Source organism: Bactrocera tryoni, chromosome 1 (assembly GCF_016617805.1).
Source record: "Bactrocera tryoni isolate S06 chromosome 1, CSIRO_BtryS06_freeze2, whole genome shotgun sequence".
NCBI lineage: Eukaryota > Metazoa > Arthropoda > Insecta > Diptera > Tephritidae > Bactrocera > Bactrocera tryoni.
In genome coordinates, this window is record NC_052499.1 from 15,988,404 (window position 1) to 16,010,161 (window position 21,758).

At 38.9% G+C, this 21,758-nt stretch overlaps 1 protein-coding gene across 1 annotated transcript in view; it reads right to left on the reverse strand.

Annotated features, from left to right (window-relative positions):
- Window positions 1-21,758, reverse strand: part of LOC120767250 (F-box/LRR-repeat protein 7-like) — a 407,584-nt gene that overhangs the window by 142,925 nt on the left and 242,901 nt on the right. The window lies entirely within an intron of this gene.

Consider the following 21,758-nt stretch of genomic DNA (forward strand, 5'->3'; position numbering starts at 1 on the left):
CGAACATTTCTTCCCAGCGAACATTTTTTTCAGATCTGCGCACAGGAAATAGGCGCTGGAGAATACATTACATGCGGAAGTAATTTGAATCTGACTTGTGAAACCGTGACATCTGACTTGTGCAACGGTGCATTGTCTTTGCGAAGCTGCTTTTTCTCTTTCTTTAAATGCAGCCGTATTACGGCAATTTTGTTCTTCAAACGGACCAATAATGCTTTATAATAGTCGCTGTTGATAAGCCTTTCTTTTCTCAGATAGTCAATAAAAATTATTCCATGTGCATACCAAAATACAGACGCCCTAAACCCGCCAGCAGACTGTTCCGTTTTTTCATGCTTTGAAGCGAGTTCATCGTGTGCAGTCCACTCGGATGACTGTCGATTTGACTTCGGAGCCATATTTCATCCATTGTCACATATCAATGCAAAAATTCGGGTTTATTACATTTGAACATCTCCAAAGACTACTACGAATCATCAACTTGTCGTTGTTTATGTTTAAAAGCACCCACTTTGCACAAAACTTTCTCATACTCACCTGCTATCTCTACAACGTCACTTTACCGACATTTAAAATTATTTTGTGGACTTTTTTGATGTCTTTTACCACGGCTAAAGTTAGCATTTGATGGTTGATTTTCCTGGGCAGTGTCTAGAAACGCTACAGAGAGAAGCCAGAGAAGAGGAAGAGCACCAAAATGCGGCAGCAGTGGTGGCAAACCTCATCTAAACGACGCTGAACACACATACTGATACCGGTCATCTAATCGTGGATAGGCACACGACATGGAGACCTTGATTTCCATCAGGCGCTTAGAAGCTGCATCTAAAGATTTCACAATGACTTTAGTCCCAACTGTTCGACGTATACCTAGCATATATTATAGAAGACTCTGAACATGTATTATTTTACTTCGCCTGCTTTTTAATAAAAGGGAAATATTTAACTCAACACTCGAAAGGTAGTTTTACTGTAAAAATTTTATGGCAAATTTTATTGACACATCAATCCACTAGGGATGGAAAGCTGTCAGCAACGTGCACTTTTTCAACAGATGAGGTAGGCATCCGTCAATAGTGTGTCTTCCACGAAGTCATACTTAACCAGCGTGGTTTAGTGGGAAAGCCTTTTTTTTGCGCAACTGTTGTTGCAAATTGTTGCGAAGTTTTGGATAATCTCCCAGTCCCTGCGGTGCGTACTCGTTGCCATTGCACATTCAAAAAATGTGTGTTCTGCATCGACTTCTGTCGCGCCGTTGTATAGACATGACGGCTGCGTGAGTTCTTTTTAAAGTATCTGTGACCGGATAAGATAACAACTGAGTTGTGTAAAAGACGACTTCTTCGAATTTATGGCTTGTCCATAAGTTTACAAGGTGCGTTCCAAAGTAAACAGGATAAACATATACATATGTCGACTGGTGCGTTGGAATCTGCTATCTTTCTAGATTCTCCAGTGAGAATTCATGACATTTCATTGATCGGAAGTGAAGTTATTGCGTTTTAAGTGTCAGTATGTTTGTGTTGTGGGTGCGAAAATGAGCTTCGAACAAAGAGCCAACATTAAATTTTGCTTTAAAATTGGTAAAACTTTTACCGAAACGTTTCAATTGACGAAACAAGTTTATGGCGATGATTGCCTATTCCGTAGCAGAGTGCACGAGTGGTTTCAACGTTTTCAAAGTGGTCGTAACGACACAAATGACAATCAACATGTGGGCCAACCAAAATCCGTGATCACCGGAAATTCCATCGAAACTGTGCGTGAATTCACCAAAAATCAGCCGAAATCGTCATCGAAATTCATGGAAATGGAATTGAACATCTCCAAAACATCGATTTATCGCATTTTAATCGAACATTAGGGCTTACGAAAGATATGCGCTTGGTTTGTTCCGCGCAAACTGACTACCAAAAATTGCTCAGAATCCAACATTCGAAGGACGATTATTTGACCAAAAATCACATTTTAACCATTCACCACTCCCCGTATTCAACTGATATGGCACCGTGCGACTTCTTCCTTTTCGGAAAAATGCATTTGCCCATCAAAGGAAAGCGTTATGCAGACGTAGAGACCATTCAAAAGGCTGGCACCGGCATACTGGCGGCCATACCGGCCAATGAGCTAAATCACTCGTTCGACATGCTTTTGGACCATGGAAAATGCTGTGTTGAAGCAAAAGGAGACTATTTTGAATAAAATAAATTGATTTTGCTGAAAAAACTATTTGTTCTGTGTTTGCTTTTTAAGTCTTGTTTGCTTTGGAAAACTCCTGGTAGATCTTTTATTAGTTTGACCGTCTATCTGCCGCGACTTTCATTCTCTCACGTTCGTTGCCATGTTGTTATTGTATCTTTCTTTATTTGTTGTACTGCTATCTTGTTATAACATAACTTTTCCTTTCCTTTGCTAAAAGGTCGATTGGGATATTACCGCTAATAACTAATATTACAACACCTGACACTATCCGGTAGGCTGATGCAATTCTGAGGTCGTCGGTTTTTCGTTTTAAGCACATCTGCCCAGATCTGAGCTCCGGTTACTAGGACGCTGATTGTCGTCGACATTAGGAGGTTATTCTTTCCTATGTTGGCCATTAGTCTGCTGCGGTAGGAGGTGATTTTCGCTTCTTGTTTCCTGCGACGTGCTGGATTTGTACCCAGAAGGTTCGTCTGTGGTCCAGTCTTACACATAGGTAGGTTACTGCTTTTGGTGTCCTAAGAATTTCTGTTTGCATACTTATTTCGAGAGGTATGTGCTTATTTGTTTGTTTGCAGTAGTAGCTCTGTTTTTTCGAAGCGAGCTGGATGTTGTGTGAGTCAAGCCATGCTTGCGTCCGTATAATAGTCTAATTAAGCATTTCAAATTTTAGTATAGCGTCATAGCTGATGTTTCACAAATCCTAGAATGGATCCTTGTGCCGCTGCTGACTTGACCACTATCAGTCGTAATCCCTCTCTAGTTTGGTACAGCAGTTTTCTGTTACTAAAGTAGCTCTCCATCAGAGCTCAGAGGTAGTCGCGGATTTTAAAGCTTTTTCGAGAGCGCCTATCACATCCACCCATCTAGCGCTGATGAAGGCGTTTCGGACATCTAAAGTCGCCATCAATACTATCCTTTTTTATTTATGCCATATACGCAGTGCGTCTTCTACACTTTCATTGATGTATTTCATAGCTCCTAGAGTTGATCTTCAGGGTCTGAACCGGTGTTGTCTAAGGGAGAGTCTTCCAACTTCGTTGATAGCCGCTTCGCGTCTAGGGTTAAGTAGCCTTTCACAGAGCTTTCCCGCTGTGTCAAGGATTTTTTGTATCAAACGCCGCCATTTTGTCAAGGTTTATTATTTTTTTGACCATAAATCATTGAACGGAGAGAATAGATCACTTTTTTTAGCAGCGGTGTCGTAGGTAGGTAGAATTGATGGATCTCATAGAACATTGTTAATTCTTGTTTTTATGCCTTTATACTTGATAGAATATTACTTTCAACGCTGGTCGTCTTCTAAATTATGTAACTCTATAATTTATATGAAGAATAATTATCTACTTCGAATCTTTTCTTAGCACAGTCGTCTCTATGTAGCCAGAAAGGAGCAGATTTTGTATTCTGACCGAACTTATGGAACAAAAATTGATAAAAACAAAGCAACTGATTATTTCTGTCTTACCAGGGTAATCTCGAAGAAACAGTTATAATATAATTTTGTAAAAATATTTCTGAGCATATTTGCAATCGGAATGTGATACCAGGGCTTGTATGAAAAATATTAAAAGCAAATTCAATTGCTATATTGAAATAAAAATTAAAAGTTAAATTGATAAATAATAATTATCGCTGCAATTGTTGTAGGAAAAAGAGTGAACAAAAGCCTCATACACTGTTATAGTATTATTCGTTTAAGCCGCATATGATAAAGTATTCCACTGTCGTACATGGCGTATAAGTGACGTGCCAGACGAAAGTGGCGCATGGCTAAAAATAGTTTCGCTTTCATTCGAATCAAATAGCTTTGTGTCAGTTGTACTTCAAACATTTAGTGCACTCAATTTTCACTTACTTTTTATACTCTCGCAACAATGTTGCTAAGGAGAGTATTATAGTTTTGTTCACATAACGGTTGTTTGTAAGTCCTAAAACTAAAAGAGTCAGATATAGGGTTATATATACCAAAGTGATCAGGGTGACGAGTAGAGTCGAAATCCGGATGTCTGTCTGTCCGTCCGTCTGTCCGTGCAAGCTGTAACTTGAGTAAAAATTGAGATATCATGATGAAACTTGGTACACGTATTTTTGGCTCCATAAGAAGGTTAAGTTCGAAGATGGGCAAAATCGGCCCACCGCCACGCCCACAAAATGGCGGAAACCGAAAACCTATAAGGTGTCATAACTAAGCCATAAATAAAACAAAGATATTAAAGTGAAATTTGGCACAAAGGATCGCATTAGGGAGGGGCATATTTGGACCGCAATTGTTTTGGAAAAAGTGGACGTAGGCCCTGCCCCTACTAAGTTTTTTGTACATATCTGGAAACTACTATAGCTATGTCAACCAAAGTCTACAGAGTCATTTTCTTCAGGTATTTCCATATACAGTTCAAAAATGGAAGAAATGGGATAATAACCACGCCCACCTCCCATACAAAGGTTATGTTGAAAATCACTAAAAGTGCGTTAACCGACTAACAAAAAACGTCAGAAACACCAAGTTTTACAGAAGAAATGGCAGAAGGAAGCTGCACCCAGGCTTTTTTTAAAAATTGAAAATGGGCGTGGCCTCGCCTACTTATGGACCAAAAACCATATCTCAGGAACTACTAGACCGATTTCAATGAAATTCGGTATATAATATTTTCTTAACACCCTGATGACATGTACGAAATATGGGTGAAATCGGTTGATACAACCACGCCTTCTTCCAATATAACGCTATTTTGAATTCCATCTGATGCCTTTCTACAGCTTATAATACGAGTATATACATTAGGAACCAATGATGATAGCGGAATAAAACTTTACAAAAATACGGTATTTGAAAAATATGTAAATGACGTATAATGAAATCTCGATTATCACTTTATCATGCGAGAGTATAAAATGTTCGGTGACACCCGAACTTAGCCCTTCCTTACTTTTTTGTTTTAATTTTGAAATATTTTCATTTCTTTCCTTTTTATATTGTGATTGTGCAGCAGAAAGTTTAACTACTTACTTTTTTATTCTCTTTTAATAAATATAAGTATCTGCAGTTAAAAGAAATAGTCATCTTAATTGCTCTTCATGTTAGTTTCGCGGTATTTTTATTTTATTTTATTTTTTTTTCAAAAGTAAATATTAAAACATTGTCTTGTTGTTTGACATCTAGAGCTCAAGCTAAAATAGCGTTCAATTAAAAAAAAAAACTTGCCCGATCAACTTTTTAAGAATTTCCTTCACAGTGTGAAACACATACTTCGAAACTGAACTTTAATCAGCTATTTCGTACGGAATTTTCTATTAATTTGGCATATTATGGGCACACGTCACTCATACGCCACGTACCACAATTTTAAACAATGACGTGCACGGCCAAACGTTTGTATAAGCCACAATTTGACAATTTTCATTATAGAATAATTGTTATGAAGTTGTATGCTCGATAAAGTCGGAATAATTTTATAAATATTTTAAAGAAATTAGCAAATTTTTTCACACGCATTCAAAAATGGCATTATTTCCATAATATATAGCCACTCTTAGAAGCCTTTTTTATTAATAAAGCTATTTCTCTAACTTTATTAAAATTGAATCACGGTGAATATAGTACTAACCAATAAGCTTTTGTTGAGATGACCGGTTTTAGTTCTAAAAATAAGTTTAGTAATTAGAAGAAATTTTATTATAACTTTTTTAAAACAAACAGGAACGTCCTCTTAACTTTGCCTACAACAAGCCCCTCACCGGTGCATTTTTTATGGCATATAATAATATAAAAAGCTCGGTATGCAAAAAACAGAGCTACTGCTATGAACAAATAAGCACTTACTTCTCGAGATAAGCATGCAACCTACTGCGGATATTCTTAGGACACAAAAAGCAGTAAACTACCAAGGTGTAAGCCTGAACCCCACACTACCCTTCTGGGTGCAAATCTAGCATGCCACAGGAAAGGTAGCAAAAATCATCTCCCAACTCAGCAGACTAATGACCAACATAGAGGGCCCTAGGCATGGAAAGAGAAAGATCCTAATGTCGTCGACAATCAGCGTCCTGTTATACGGAGCTGAGATCTGGGCAGACGTGCTTAAAAGGAAAAGTCCGCGTAAGTAGCCGTCAGAGTTGCATCACCCTATCGAACAGTGTCAGCTGATGCAATATTAATTTTAAGCGGTAATGCTCCAATTGACCTTATAGCATACAAAAGGAAAAAGCGGTGGGAGCTAAAGAAATAATCCGATAATAACCAGAGCGCGATAGAACAAATAAAGAAGAATACAATAACAACATGGCAACAAAAATAGGTCAATGAAAGTTACGGCAGATGGACGGCCAGGCTAATAAAAGATCTAGACTCATGGATAAGCTGTAAATTCGAAGAAGTCGACTTTCACATAAGTCAGCTGTTATCCTATCCAGTAACGGATACTTAAAAAAATGCCTCCAGAGAATGGGAGAAGTTGGAAAGCCGTCATGCCTATACAACGACGCGATATACGCGACGCGGCAAAAGACGACGCTGAACACATAATGAGTGCATTGGCAACGAGAACGCACCGCCGTCGAAGACATGCTTGTTCTAATAAAAGCGGACAGTTTATATTCAGCGCCATGCTGGGGACTGAAGCAAACTGGGTGACTATCTAGATCCAATATCGCAGCAATCTTGCTACGTAGCAAAAAGCGGCACCTGGACGCAGATGTAAATTTCTCAATGAGAGAAATGGAATTGGAATCTTACTGGCAGCGATCTTGATGGCCGCATGCCCAGGGTTTTCGTCGACGTCTGTGCACGTTTGGTGCTGATCGCTGTATTGTTCCGTTGTCGCTTTGTTGCCTTCTTCTCATAGGCACGTTCTGCCTCGGTGCAATCCCGGTAGAGGTTGTGGACGCTTTCGTCTCTTCGCCGGAGATTTATTGGGCGCATGAGGCCTATAGTCGAGGGCTGCGTATTACTATTCACAGCTAACCTACTTATCATAGGTCGTCCACTATCCGGCAGCTATGACCCCGGTAGTAACTTGAACTCAGCCTTCCAACTAATATATTACCAAATTCTATACTTAATATTTGAACTTCGAAAGCTTTATTCATAAATCGAAACAACCGTTAAAAGCTCTGGTAGTTAACAGTCAGTGTTGTTGCAACTCAAGCAATTTTCTTATCAAAATTTCATTTACAGAACATCGCACACCTGACAGAAAGTTCTATTAACACTGCTGCTGTGTTAAATTGCCTAACAGGCAACTGTTAACCGACGCTGTTAGCCAATGTTATTTGTCTTCTGCTAACTCACTCATACACCGAAGCCTTTAACAGCTGCACAGCTGCTACTACAGCACTGATAAGCAAGAAAGCGTTGTTATTGTTTTATGTTTCATGTGTATGTGTGCATGGGTGTGTGAGTGAGCTTGCCTGTGTGTCTGTGGCGATTTTATTGGAGTTGCAGCAGGGAAGTAACGAAAGTGGTTAATAACATTAGTTTCAGTTCCGCGTCGGTTGCAGCCTTGTGTGCTTCGTACTTCGTGCTTCGTTTTTACCGGTATTACGTCGGCGATTACGTTGCGGAAATCAAGCGAAATCAGCGAAAACGTAATAAAATATACGTTTATTTCGAATAAAGATACATAAACGCATCGCAAATTGAGCGTTTTATAAAGTTATAAATTTTGATGTATCAAAGTGTGTGAGCAAAATGTGAAGAATTGAAGTGAAAATTTCCATAGTGTGTGCATAATTTTGGTGTGTCTAAACAACAGTTGTGAATTCGTTGATTTAATTCACAAATTCACATCCAACTGTTATTGAGTGAGCGTGTATTAATTGTTGTAATTTCGTATGAGCTTTTCTTTGCCGGTCATTTGGCACAGTGATGCGTGTTATTGTGTGAAGTTTTGGTGTTTTTGTTGTTGAATTAATTACAAGAATTCATCTGGGCTGTCAGATACTCAAATAAGTATGTTTAAGTGAATCATTTCTTATTAAGAGTAAATCGTTTAATAATAGGATAAAATCTAAAGCGGTTAAATGCGCGTAGCAACAATTTGAAAGGTCAAACAACAACGTTATATACTTAGTTATATCACATCACATGGGGAAGCAGATTTTTAAATAAAGGTAAGCGGTGCATCACATAAAAAAAAAAATAAAAACATTCAAAAATACAAAAAAATAAAAACAAAAAAATTAAAATAATATTGCTAAACTTTTATTTTGTAAATATCTTTTTAAGTGAAGGGCTGATATTAAATTTCGCTCAGCCCAAAATTCGTAATTTTTGCTTTACAAAAATATTTTTTTTGCTTTTTATTGCGCATAAGCCACCGATTAATTGAGCACTGCTAATAAGAAAATAGAAAAAAATATTGTTTACTTCACTTGCACCATAGCAATAATATACTTCGAAAATAAATCCCTTTTTCATACAACGACTTGAGTTTGAACGATTAATTTGCATTTGGTCGATTAATTGTTGCTTCTGACAAAAATCTATGTTAAATTTCGTGAAGATAACTCGTCAAATCAAAAAGTTTTCCATATAAACACTTGATTCCGATCGTTCTGTTTGTATGACAGCTATAGGTTGCCACTAATGGGAGACATCCGCCTGAAATCGGCGGGTACAATGAAATATGTGGGGCCCATCCTGGATAAGAAGCTTTCAGGGAAGCCGAACATCGAAGAGCGAGCAAAACTGGTAACGATAGCTCTATACTGGTGTAGAGGAGCCATTGTAAGAGGTGGGACCTCTCACCGAAAGTGGTCCTCTGGCTCTATGACACCATAGTCAAGCCCATTATGTTCTATGGAGTCTTTATGTGGTGAAGGGCTTTAGAAAAGGCGACACTTGCAAAGAAGCTCGAGAGCGTTCAAAGGGCTGTACTCATCAGCATGTGTGGTGCACTTAGGTCCACCTTAACCATGACACTTAACGCTATTTTGAGCATAATGACATGGACATCGTCGGAAGGTGTGTAGCTGCGAAAGTAGCTATTAGACTCAGAGAATCTGGGTTCTTAAAAGAATGCGTATCTGAACACTGGGGTATCATCACACACTTTGATTTCATATCGGATCACTTGGATCATGGAGTCACCAAACCGAACTCTGGCTGCTCCTTCTCTGTCCATATACCAACGAGAGAGCTGTGAATGGAAAGAAGTCGTTGGAGGAGAGGGGCAGTGCTTCTTGACGGATGGGTCAAAGCTTAGGCGGAAAGTTGGTGCAGGGGTTTACTGTCGGGATAAACTTCAGTTTTAGACATCCTGACTTTTGCAGTGTTTTCCAGGCTAAGATTTCAGCCATCAAGGTAGCACTAGATTTGCTGCTACGGAGTGCGGCCTCCTTTAGAGAAGTGACCATTCACTCACATGGCAGAGCGGCGATACTAGCCTCATTTACAATGCGGTCAGATTTGAGCGAAGAGTGCCTGGCCTCGCTATCAGTAGCATCAAGTGTCTTTGTGATAAGACTGGTATGGGTGCCGGGCCAAAGCGGAATCGCAGGTAATTGCAAAGCTGATGAGCTAGAAAAAAAGGCACCCTAGGATCACAATCGTTAGAATGGGAGCGGGTTGATTCTCTTGTGTTTTACTGCTGGATAGCTGGGCTTCGCGGAAGCTTATCTATCGCTAGGCCACCATAGATCCTTGTGCAGTTGCAAAATCTTTTGGTCCAAGAACCGCCGAACTGCCTCATGTCGAAATAAAGTGCCTTTTCAAATTTGTATTGGCTATTAAGCGTTGTGCCAATCTGTAAGTTCCAACGCAGGAGTTCTTATTTTATATGGCTTCACAAAGACTATACAAACCAGACCATGATCGTGCGATCATTGATCAGCCATCTAACCTAACCTAACCTATATGCTATAGTGATCCGATCTGAACCATTTCTACGGAGATTTCACAGCTCTCTTGGACAATAAACCATGTTAAATTTGGTAAAGATATCTCATCAAACGAAATAGTTTTCCTTATAAGGACTTGGTTTTGATCGTTTAGACTATGTGACAGCCATACGCTATAGTGGTGAGATATCGTTCATTCCAACAAATGAGCATTTTTTTTGAGAAAACAGGATGTGGGCCAAATTTCGGACAGATATACCAAAAAATGAGGGACTAACTTGCTTATATGCAGACAGACAGATAACCATGGTTAAATGGACGTAGCTTGTCACGCTGATTATTTACATATCTCTACTTATATGTTTTACAATATCGCCTTTTGGGTGCTACAAAATTTGTGACAAACTTAATACAAGCTGTTCAGGATATATAAATATGTCACCTGATGCTGACGGCTTTCTTGAGGTTTCTCTTAGCAATGGCTTATAAGCAGATATCACAGGTACTTTTCCACTTGAAACTTATCTTAGAAGAATCATAATTACATATTGTATGCCTCTTCAGTAATCTTAAAAATATAGGAAAAGGCAAGACCAAACATGACATGAAGAAAGAAAATTTCAGTTCTAAGTAGAATTGCGTTCTAGCCTTTATCATTGAATTTGAGAGCTAGGGAAGTACTATCGCTACATGGAGAAGAGTAAAGAAATAATACACTGCTCTTTGCAATATCATATAACAACCAGATTATATACCATATAGGGTGCCTTTATGACCAAATTATCCGCATGCCCACCTTCAACAGCATAGCGATTTCCGTACAAAACAAACGGTCTGCCAAAAAATCAACGTATTTCCAAAACAACAACAAAACAATTATGCTAACGACTTTGTGTGCGAAATTTCCATATTTATGCAATTATGCAAACCCACACAAGCATGTGTGCATGAGTGTTGGTTTTATGCGTGCTTATCAATTTAATCGCGTTGTGTGTCACAGCAATATTTCATAATGATTACAGCATTTTCACACTCGATAATTGATGAGCCGGAATGCGAGAGATCGCTTTCTAACCGATATGCTAAACAAATTCGCAGGCAATGAAAATGTCAGGAAAAAACCTGCATAATTTGCCTGTGGAATGATAAAGCAATAAATTATGAAGCCAAAAAAATGTGTTCAGTATTTGCTTTGGGCTATTTTAGTAAAGTTAAGTGTAGATAAGCAGAGTTATGATTTATTGATATCGAAAGCGAAAGAGAAAAGTCAGTTTTAAGCGAAAATTTCAATTTTTTTTTAATTTTTAAATTTTTTAAGTTAGTTTATTGTAAATTAATTTCTTTTATTTAAAAAATTTTTATTTTTATTTTTACTTAATTTTACCTATTTTATTAGTGGCTTTGCAAGTAGATTTTTTTAAGTTAATTTTTTATAAATTAATTTTTTTACTTTAAAAAACTAATGGCTTTACAAGGTGGTTGACCGCAGTTAACATATGATTTTTAGTAAATATTTTCACGTTATATACCCCAATCTTTAATAATATTTTTTTTTAACGAAAATACTCACAATTTGCTCAGAAACTAATAACAGCGCCACTTTAAGCTTCATGCAATCAACAATCAAATTAGACACGTAATTTGTAGATTGTGTGCGGCAAATTTGCACACAAATTTATTTGTAACTAAGCATCTTAAGCACGCTCAGCAAACGTGCGATGCCGCAGTTGACGCGGCGTATGAGCAACCAACCAATCGTTGGCGCCGCCTTGGCCAACAAGAAACATCAATTTCCTGCGTCTACCGCTTGTTTACCGTTGCTAACAAGATCTGTCAATTGTTGAATTATGCTGCTTTTCTTGTTATTGTTGTTGCTATTCTGGCATATGGCAGTGTCTCCCATTTGTTTTCATCTTGTAAGTATTATGGACTTCTTTGGCCTAACGTCACAATTTGCATAGTCTCTAAATTACACATATACCTAAGCTTACATTACATATGTATGTGTGGGTGTTCGATTTGGGGAAATGTCCGCTGAGTGCCAAAAATTTTGAAATCAACAGCACACGCGCTCAGTAAATAACATTCAATATGGAGGAAACAGATTTTCAACTGTGACCGACATTACGTAAACAACGACTGGTCGATTGGCATCCTAAAGCTTACAGTGAAACATGGGTGCATTGAACATATGTACATTGGTGGGAAAGAGAGTATTACTATCTATTATTTTATTCCACTAAGTAAATAAAAGAGTGCACATCACTCGCAGAAGTAAGCTTTATTTTAACGTTAGTCAAATTTACACTTCTAGCAGAGGCTCAAACAAAACCCGAATATGAGGTGAATGAGCTCAAGTTGGAAAACTGGATAAAAGGATTTAAAGAGTAATGAAGAGACGGCGGGTATTGGGTTCACAGGCATATAGGTATTGACTCCGGCCTTTCAAAGGTGGTCTATAAAGTTCGAATAATGTTAGTAATAATAATAATAATAACAGTATCAGAGTCACAAATATCAAACTGTCAAACTAAATATGATGAGTTATATTAACACAAGTCCTATACCTTACCGCGGCCTCATATGTCAGAACTGCCAAAATGTAGAGCATTTCATGAAAATGACAAAACAAAAGGCAGTTACTTCAATTGAATTCGGATAACTTTCCAGGAGTGAATATTTCAGGCGGCATATTTGAGGTTCTTGGTGAGAAGGAAAAATTCTGAAATTTTTTTGAAAAGCCTTCTAATGTTATAAGTGTGACCAACTGCAGCTAGACCTTCGACGGTTGACCCTCATATTGAACTCTCATCAATCAACTAACTAATGCGTGTCAGTCAACCGTGTGTCAATGACAGTGGAGAGTATGGATTTCGCTAACTAGGTTCGGTTTCTCAGTTAGCTTTCCCAAGGCAGAAGTAATTCCAGAAATTGTAAAGCTAAAGAGAATATGTGAGCTTTACGTGCTATTCAAATGAACGTCTTCAAAATTAGTCCACGTTTAAATCTATTTACTGCTATTCCTGAAGTTTATACTATAAAAGAAACAATTAAACTATTTTTGTCCGTTCCTTGAGTTTTGTACTAAGACGCACAAGCCGTATCCAGATTCTGAAATGTACCTAACACTGACTATTGGATCCACGTAACTGAAATAGATTTGGATATCTTACCAAATGCTGGACAGCATTCCTTAGGTTAGGTTAGGTAACGAAAGTAAGCTGCGCTGCTATTCGCGACTCCACGAACAATCGCACTTGGACTGTTAGAGGCGCTTGTCTGTTATGACACCCAGAACACCTAAATATGGATCAAAAAGACCGTCGTGAATCTACAAAGTGCGTTGAGCCAGCCACAAATTTATTGAGCTTACTAATATCTTCGCCAGCCAATTTGGCAGGTTAATAGAAAGTATGGCAATCAAGATGTTTCAATGCTAGTCTGGGATAGCAAAGGAGAAAGTGTCTAGATATTTCCACCTTAACTTCCTCCCTACAACTTTGACAAGTAGCGTCCTCTTAAAACTTTAGCCTCACGGCGTCAGTGCTAATGGTACAATGTCCAGTTGGGACGCCTATTATTCAAGCCATGTGAACCTTACTAGGTGCGAGTAGTTCAATGGATCTTTTGCGTTCCACTCTAAGCGAGAAGGCTTTCGCAAACCCACAAGCTCTAGTTGCTGGCCATCGCTTGCTGACCTCGTACGAGACCCACAGACCGTACACTTGCTTGTTTCCATTCTAATGGGATTTGAGTAAAAGCTCTCTTTCGACGATTCCGCTAAGACCAGGTACGCAGACAAGTTTGTCCGTTCACACGACAGACGGATGTTTATCCCGCCAAGAACTGTCAACTAGGCAGAATTTGGCCGCTACATTAATAAGAACAACGAGTTTAATATGGAAACAGCTGGATGCCAGAGATAGTGAGGTCATTCACTCTTTGATTAACTTTGAACTTTGCCAGATAGCTCGAGGCCTGTACAGTGATGCATACCATCCTAAAAGAAGATACTACAGTGGTCTGGCTGTCTGAAATACGAGTTGATTGAGACCTCCCGGCAGAAGGCACTCCCTCCAACCTTCCTTAAAACTACATAGTTTCTATGTTTTTTATCGCAGAAAAAACTGATTAGGTTGCTTGATCCAAATTCAGTGTTCCAACCGACCATTGTAGTTTCCGACGAAGGTTTATGTTGTTCCAATTAGTTACATCTCTTCCTTCCTTGGTCATCAAGTCAGTTGTCGTAAGTCATTAGTTAGTAATGATATAAAAAGCTTTAGCTTGAAAATTTTTATGACGATGACCTCATTCTATGAAGATGAAATGAACGCATTTTCACATTTGCTAATTAAACGGAGCAAATTCAATTAACCGTTTAGTTATAACCGTATTAATACGTTACATCCTGTGATGCCGTACTACATATATAAGAGCCTTAAGGCTGAGTGGTCGTTAGGTTATAATACAAATGTATATATACGAGGACTATTAAAATACTTTCAGCGCGTGCATTCCTTGTGTGTATCGAGGGTGCTCAAACGTAGGCAGACGGAAACGTAAAATAGCTATGTAAGTATTACGTTTCGCTTTACGTCCGTCTAACAAAGGAGCTGAGTGTGCTCACCATTGAAAGAAAACCAACAAAGATAGCCACAGCCAAAAGAGGATGTGGGAAACCTGAATGTCACTTTTCTACCAAGCGTAACATGACTGTTGACAATCATACATACATACATAAAGACATATTAAAGATACATACATACATATATGCGGTCAGTTTCAGCTCGTGCTTCGGAGAATTGAGTTTAAAACAACTAAACACGTTTACAAGTTAGCTATATACCTTCCATAAAGGTATTGCATACATATTGTGTAAAAAGAATTCTATCTTGATTTTGCTGTCAATAAAAATTACAACTAAATGCTATAGCGGTCCGATCAGAACAATTTGTTTGGAGATTGCGGCGCTGCTTAGGACAAAAGTCCATGAAAGTCCAAATTCTGTGAAAATATCTTGTCAAACTAAAAAGGTTACCATACACGGACTTGATTGCGTAATCGACCATAAGTCTTCCGCAGAACCTTTCTATCGAAAACTCGTAACTCCGCCTCATCAGAGTTTGTCATCGTCCAAGCCTCTGCACAATATAGCAGAACGGGAATAATGAGTGACTTATAGAGTTTGGTCTTTGTTAGTCGACAGAGGACTTTCCTTCTCAATTTCCTACTCAGTCCCAAGCTGGCAAGAGTTATTCTCCGTTGGATTTCGAGGCTTTTAGTTTAGAGGTCGCACGTCTAACACTTTCCGTCGGGCGTGTGCGGAAATCATCGATATGTTGAAGAACTTCGCTTTGTTGCGGATTGTGACTAGACGCTCATCCACTGGCGTGAATGCCAGAACTCGTCGATGGTGTCTCTCTCCCACACGAATCACACATCGAATTTGCGGTCCTTTAAATGGCCACTGTAGTAAATGCCACAAGGGCCTACTCATCTCATTCCTTGTGCCGTCCATCGCATTTCTTGAACGGCGGTGACGTCAGCCTATTCTCCAACGAAAACATCACACGCGAACGACAGTTTCCATTGGTTCAACTGCTTCACTATGTTGACCGCTGTCTAAAAATGATGACAGTTTTTTCCTGATTAAACTCTTCCTTTCAACTGCGTCAGATAACCTGCGGTTGAAGAACAAATGCTTACTATTTGGAGTTTTAAAAGCTTGTCTATCGTAAATGATCGACTACTGAAGCTATGACAAATGCAAAGATCGCTATAGAGCTGCAAGCTACCGAAAAGTTTGTTTAAAGAGGTCTGCAGCCAATTTCTGGCAAAATGAAGCTCTTACAGTTTCTCAGGGAGAATATGTAGCTGACACGCCAAGGTTCTGAGGAGATTTTTGTGGTGTAGCTTTGGGTAGTATATAATATTTATGTACTAAATACGAAAAGCAATAGCGCAGACCAAATGCTGTCCGACGTCGACCAAATTTTACATTTCACAAGCTTTCACCCCTGTTTCACATGAATTTACACTCCACCTCAACGATGGTCCTCACAACTTTGAGACATTTCTTAAATATTTGCGCATCTAATCGAGCTTGAACTGTGTTCAAACAACACCTGCACATGTCTGCTATGCAAACCTGCACTAAGCAAAGCATTACGAGAATACAGCTTTGCAAAGGAAGCAAATTTAAACAGACTTAAGTACATATGTCTGCATGACTAGCACACACAAGCAACGACGCCATGATTTCCACTAACCCTGCTTTGAAGGTAAAGCAAATATTTTAGTTTTCAACACGTTTGTTTGCACTGTTATGTAAATATGCCCTCAAATAGCACTGCATGTAAATTCGGCAATGCTTCCGACAACAATATACGATTTCAAAATGTCAACTTGCGGCTATTGATTGATAGTTACGATTATTAATGTGCAGCCAGTATGGTAATTCGATAGCTTACAATTATTTTGTTAATGACGGTGCTAGGTGTGTCAGCTGAAGGCAACAGACAGCCAACAGACTATGTAAACTACGCTCCCTTTTGTTCTCAAATTTCTAAAGTCTATTATTATAATTAATTATTATCAATTATTATTTATACTGACGGACTGTAGGTTGCTTCCTTGGCTGGAAGGTTAGTGGTTGTGTATACAAGAACTGTCAACCAAACGAGGCTGTAACCTTGTACCTGGAGAAGTGTAATTGGTTCGGATTTGGCTTAAGTGACCTTTCGAAATTTTGACGGACTAAAGTCTGATAGTGAACCAGAACAAGACGAAATAGCTCCTGTCATCAAACAAACAATCGTCGCACTCACTACTAAGTACCCACGTCACTGTTGACAGTCACAACTTCGAGGTCGCAGATAATTTCGTTTATATTGGAACTAGTATAATAACACTAATAATGTCAGCCACGATATTCTACGCAGATTAGCACCTGTTGGCGTTGCTTCGGACTAAGTAGGCAAAGGAGAAGTAAAATCTTCTCTCGACGAACAAAACCTAAACTCAATTAATCACTCATTATTGCCGTCCTGGACGATGACATCAACTGATGAGGCGGCGTTACGAGTTTCCGAGAAAAAGGTTTTGCGAAAGATTCATGGTCCTTTGCGAATTGGCCACGGCGTATATCGCAGTCAATGGAACGATGAGCTGTATGAGATATACGACGATATTGACATAGTTCAGCGAAGATAGCGGCTAGGCATGCTAGGTTATGTCATTGAATGGATGAAAACATTCCAGCTCTGAAAGTATTCGACGCGGTATCCGTCGGGGAAAGTAAAGGAAAAGGTAGACCTCCATTCCGTCGGAAAGACAAGGTGAACCAGGCGCTGTTGTTAACTCGGCTATAATTGCGAAGGCGGTATCCACGCCAGTACAGAAGAAGAAAGCTTGCTATCTTTGCTATAGGGGTTCCATATTCAAGTGCGACCAAGTTTATAACATAACAGGTCACTGATAAGTCCTCTGAATACTTTGGTAAAACACATTTTTTATTCAACGTAGTTCCCTTCATGGTTCATACACTGATTATAGCGACACTCCAACTTTTCGATACCATTTTTGAAGTACAATTGTCCTATGCTTCAAAATAGGTCACCTCTTCGAAACCTCTCCGACGAAAAATTCCAGCGAATATTCTTGTAAGATCTGATAACAGAAAATAGTCGCTGCGAACCAGATCTGAGGAATACGGTATATGCGGAAGTAACTGGAAGCCCAATTCATGGATTTTTACCGTTGTTTTAGTTACTTGTGTCACAGTGCTTTGTTTTGGAGGAACAGCACTTTATTTTTCTTCAAATGAGGACATTTTTCGTCCTTCAAACGGTCCAAAAATAATATGTAATAGTCGCTTCCTTCATCAAAGGGTCCAATAGTAGTCGCTGTTGATGGTCCTATTTCTCAATCTAGTCAATAAAAACTATTCCATGTACATCCCAAAATACGGACGCCCTAACACTACCTTGCCTGGTCGACTGTAGCTATTTTATATGGAGCGGATTCAACGTGCTTAGTCCCTTCGGATGGCTGTCGATTGGACTTTGAAGTGAACTGATGGTGCCATATTTTCTCCGTTGGCACATACCGATACAAAAACTCACGTTTATTATGTTTGAATATCTCCAAACACTGCTCCGAATCATCAACTTGTTGATTGTTTTTGGTGAAAAGTAAGCTCGCGCGGCATCACTTTGCACAGAGCTTTCGCATAACCAATTACTACTTCAAAATATATTCAATACCTTTTTTTGATATCGTTAGAGTTTCAGCTCTCTCGAGCAACTTCACTTTATGGGCATCCGCAATAATTTTGTGAACTTTTTCGATGTTTTCGTCGATAACAACCTCTTTTCGGTGTCAACTTTCTTCATTGTTTTCGGTGCTCATTTCGCATTCTTCAAACTTAGCCAACCACTTTTCAACGATTGAATTCCCTAGTGCAGAGTGCAAGTAATAATTATAAAACCAAACCTTGGCTTCAACAGTAGTTTTTTCTCACAAAAAAGCAATGCTTTATCAAGACAAGAAATTCCTTTTAATCCATTTTTTCCACAATAACAAAAGTTGCTTCACTCAAAATGATATAATTCACAAACTAATGACCCGACAATTGTCAAATTTTTACACGCGCCTGTTGAAGGTTAGGGCTAGTTAAAAATCATATGGACTTAATTCTAGTAGCAGCAACTATTTGTCTGGCCGGTCATTTTCCCTGACTTGGCGACGATGCGTTCTTCGAGATTGCCTTGCGAAGCTTGCCACCCTAGTGATAAGAGCATAGTAGAAAGAACCTTAAGCTGTTAACCGTAGAAGAAACTAAGAGCTATCGTGAACCAATGAAAGAAGCGCTTATGTTTTCCATTTTGGATTGTACACAGATATACTACAATTAGTATGTGTGTACTGGCAGTACTCGGCTCATAAAGTTCATTGTTTGAGTTGTGAATCTGACATTTTCGGCATTTAACCGTTTTTGTTTTTGTGTGCATTCATACTCGTAATAATGTCATGAGTACGTGCTGTGGTCGCTTGTGACCATAATTTCTTTTTGATTATAAATCTGTTCGTTCTGTGTTGAGCTAGAACTGTCGCTGAAAGCTAAGCGCAAATAATTTTACTTTGTTTGTAGTTCCTTTCTTTGCCTGAATCATGCTGCTGTTAATCCGTGGGTTAGAAAATGGTGTCGCGTGAAATTATTGTCAGCACGTACTGTTGTGGCTTGCTTCAGAAAATATTGTGTTGCTTTATCGCTTTTGGCTGTTGTGCGGTTAACGAGTAGTCACTCGCTGTATTTCTCTGTTGAATTTGCTCGTGAAGAGTTTTGCAGACGAATATCCGTGGTGAATGGATAAAATAAAAATCATCAGAAAATATATGGAAAAATAAAAGTGATTTTGAAGGTTATGCTGAATCTTTTTTATGAATAAAGAAGTATTGTTTAGAGAATGTCCATAGAATCACCTAAAATTATAAGAATTCTAAAGCTTTGATTTTTTAACGTTATTAGAAACTATTTTGAAATAAAATACTATATAAAGAATTCTATATAGATTTTGTTTATTAGAAGATATAGGATCTACAACCGGCGGATACAGTGAAATATATAAGGCTCATCCTGGATAGGAAGCTTTAATAGAAGCCGAATATCGAAGAGAGATCAAAAAGCATCGATTGCCTTATACTGGTGTAGAGGAGCCATTGGCAAAAGGTGAGTCTCTCACCGAAAGTGGTCCGCTGGCTCTACGACAACATGGTCAAGCTCAATATGTATATACTTTATAGGGTCTCCGACGCTTCTTTCTGTTCAAGGTATAAAAAGCATCGATTGCCTTATACTGCTGTAGAGGAGCCATTGGCAAAAGGTGAGTCTCTCACCGAAAGTGGTCTGCTGGCTCTACGACACCATGGTCAAGCTCAATATGTTCTATGGAGTCTTTATGTGGTGGAGGACTCTAGAAAAGACCACACTTGGAAAGAAATTCGAGAGCGTTCAAAGGGCGTCAGCATGTGTAGTGCGCTAAGGTCTAATCTAACTTTGCTAGCAGACTCAGAGAATCTGGGTTCTTAAAGAACATGTATCTGACGACTGGGATATTCTCACACACTTTGACTGTATATCGGATCACCTAAATCATGGAGTCGCCAAACGAACTCTAGCGGCTTCTCTCTACCCATATACCAACAAGGGAGTTGTGGGTGGGAAGAAGCCATTGGAGAAGATGGACAGTGAGCTTCTTTACGATTGGGTCAAAGTTTGGTTGGAAGGTTGGTGGAGGGATTTACTGTAAGGAGCTCTCTATCCATCCCAGCTTTAGACTTTCTGACTATGGCAGTGTCTTCCAAGCAGAGGTTGGAGCCATCAAGGTAGCAGTATGTCTACTGCTCCGGAGTGCAGCCTCCTTCAGAGAAGTGACCGTCAAACTTAGATTACATAGCAGCGCCACTAGCCTTGAACTCATTAATAGAAAATTGCAAAGCTGATTAGCAAGCAAGGAAAGGCACCCCAGAACCGCTATCAGTAGAATGGAAGCGGGTCGGTGCTCCCGTATCCTCTTGTGTTCTGCTACTAGTTAGCTGGACTAAGTGATAGCATTGCCACTGTTGGACCACCATCCGTACATGCGCTGTCACAAAAGTCTTTTGGGCCAAGATCCATCACAAGAGATCTAGTGATCTCTTTGCTATCGGTAAGGCTAGCCTCTCCCTAGTTGTGCGCATTTTAACTGGCCATTGCTCTATTGGCGCCCATGCTGTAAAGTTGGGAATCTTACCAGACGCCGCTTTCAGTAGCTGTATGAAAGAAATGAAAGAAGATGAGGTGGGAACAACTCAACACTTCCTTCTTGATACCTTCAGGCATCCTACCGAACTGGCCGTAGTGAATATTAAAGAAGAAGATACTGTGATGTTGCGCAACAGTCCTATCATATTATCAAGCGACGTTTGCGTTTCCTCGTTGTGATAATTGAGTTTGCAGTCTGCTACTGCCTCTGCATATTTACAGCAATATTAAAATTTGCGCCTGTCAGCTTTTAAATATTCATTATTCATGTTTCCACGTTACTACTCCAAACATGAATGAATCCAATAAAAATTAGTTAGATTGAAGTAGGTTGAGTTGATAGATCGCCTAGAAAATACAAAAATTCAAACCAAAGCAAAGCCAGCTGTCAAAAAAAAGTGTGGAATCTACATTTAATTTGAATCACAGTCGTAGTGTTGCACCGACTGACCGAAACTCTGATGACTCTCTGGCGAGTGTGTGACATTGCAATGATGAATACGGGTGTAGCATCTGATCAAATTTGAAACAGACTAACAAAGTACATTTTCAATAATTTAACACAAATTATTATTATTGTCTTCAGTGTAAACACGTGAGCAAATACAGGCAATTCAAAGCTTAATCCAATTTTCTATACACTCATTATAAGCCTGAGGCTGGAACTTGAAAAGTTTTAATATGTCTAAAGAATTACCCATTGAAGTATAAATTGATCATTAAATCCACCATCTTTGAACTTTATCCTTTTTTCATGTATGATATAGTTCCAGAACTACAATACAAATAAACATAAAGCTTCGAACAGTGAAAAAACTCTGCCTAAATCCAATACTATTAAAACTGCATTCATTATTTCACAAAACTTCGCTTAAATGTTGGCGTATTTTGCTAATATTTACGCATCAATTTA